Consider the following 2209-nt stretch of genomic DNA (forward strand, 5'->3'; position numbering starts at 1 on the left):
TAATATAATATAATATAATATAATATAATATAATATAATATAATATAATATAATATAATATAATAATATAATATAATATAACACAATGTAATATAATATAATAGTATATAGTGGAATTTTACAAGAGCGTGGAAAAAAAAAATTTGACAAAGTACCAAACTACACGAATTAGAATATATAATATGATATAATATATAAATGTCCAAGAAAAAACGAACTTATACAGGGTGGGCCGAAAATCACTTTCTACTGAAATAAATCCGTAATTTGCGATTCAACATTCGAAAGGAATCATTTTTGAAACATAATGAAGAGCTCGTGTTCGAACTTGAGTTTAATTTAAAATTAGTTTCTTCTTATACTTTGATGTTTTATTAAAAAAAAAACAAGAATAGGAACTTTCAACCCACCCTGTACTACTTCTTCTGTACACTCTAGGATTCTAAAAGGCGCGCGTGCATTTGAGAACGAACGTTTTGCAAAATTGCGAATTATTTTATAACTCCAAACTGCAATAAAAATTTCATATCCGACAATCGCCAAGTCTGTGTTTTGTCAGGTTGAAGCACGGGTGCGGCCTATTTAAGAAAAATTCTCAGCAAGCCTTGGGCAACGTTGATTTCGGTATGCGTTTAATTATAATGATTACAGTGTCGCAGTGTCGTCATATCGATATCACTCGAACAAAAGAGCGGCTTCGTTACTCTCGAACGAAGCAAACAGCGACAGGGGAAAATGCGCTTTTAGTTATGTTTAGAATTTAATTTTAGCTGGCGCGCTTGGATAGACGACACACACGTGCACGTAACGTTTGAATATCACAATCGAGACAGAGAATTTATTTGTTAATTTGTACTTCTTCTTTTTTTTTTCTTGATGGAAGAAGAATGGAAAAATTTGGAGTTAAGCGAGAGGATTGGACGATGGATTTTCTTTCTTATCAGATTTCTCTTCTCTTCGTCTGTTCGTGGAAGTTCGATTATCAAGTAAATTCAGAATTTAAAATTTTAACGCGGCGGATGATTCGCGGAAAATCCGGCTGAACGTTCGGAGAAACTTTATCCAAGTGTATTATATGTTACGTTATAAAAGACAGAATACAATTGTCGTGATAGAAAAAGAAGAATATGAAATTGTTTCTGGAAATTGGAAGATATATAGAAATTGCAAATTCAAATTATTGATTGCATTAACTTTTATGTCACGCTTTATAGTGACATTTCAAAGATAATGAAGATTCGTGAAAACCTTCTGTAATAAATATTCAGGTACCTTCGTATATGAAATATTGAACGTTTAGTCTCGATAAAATCACAAAGCAAAAACATCTGTTAAATACCAGCTATATTATCGTCTTCGGTGTGTTCATTACATAACATAACACACGATGCTTAATTGCAAGTAATTTCCTCTTGTTTGCGTATTCCTCTAGAATATTTTGATAGCAACAGAATTTGAAAAAAGAAAGAAAAAAGATGTTCGAATATCTTCTCCATGTTCTCAATTCTTTGTGTCTGTTTAGACACATCGTTTTCACTAAAGAAACTTATCTCACTGCTCCCACGAAGAATTTATTGCCGAGATTAAGATCTCGAATTTGCTAAATTGCTCGACCGGATCATTTTCGTTAGGTAACATACTCCGTGGCGATGGTGCAGATAGCGAATAAGCTCGGTGAAAGTGTGGACGGGTGCATACCTTAGCAAGAAACTCGTACACGTGTACCATGTGCATCCTCGTGCGATGCTTGACCGACTTAACCGAAAGTCGATAGCGCGAAACACAACCGACGAATAAAAGTTCACGTTAGAACAATTAGAGCCTTAGATCTTCGTCTAAGATCTTAGATAAGTATTCGCAGTAACTGTACAGCAAACTTTCGTGCATCCGTGGCAGATTCAAAAATTTAGAAAAATGCGTGAAACATGCAGGACGCATACACGAAAATATTTAAAATATCCAATGTTTAAAGTTATAGTATTTATAAACTGTATCCAATATTTAAAATATAGTATTTGTAAACTATATCCAATACTTAAAGTATAGCATTTATAAACTATATCCAATATTTAAAACATAGTACTTATGAAATATATCCAATATTTAAAATACAGTATTTACAAACTATATCCAATATTTAAAATATAGTATTTACAAACTATATCCAATATTTAAAATATATTATTTACAAACTGTATCCAATATTTAA

Source organism: Frieseomelitta varia, unplaced genomic scaffold, assembly GCF_011392965.1.
Source record: "Frieseomelitta varia isolate USP_RPSP 00005682 unplaced genomic scaffold, Fvar_1.2 scaffold_674, whole genome shotgun sequence".
In the NCBI taxonomy this organism is placed as follows: Eukaryota; Metazoa; Arthropoda; class Insecta; order Hymenoptera; family Apidae; genus Frieseomelitta; species Frieseomelitta varia.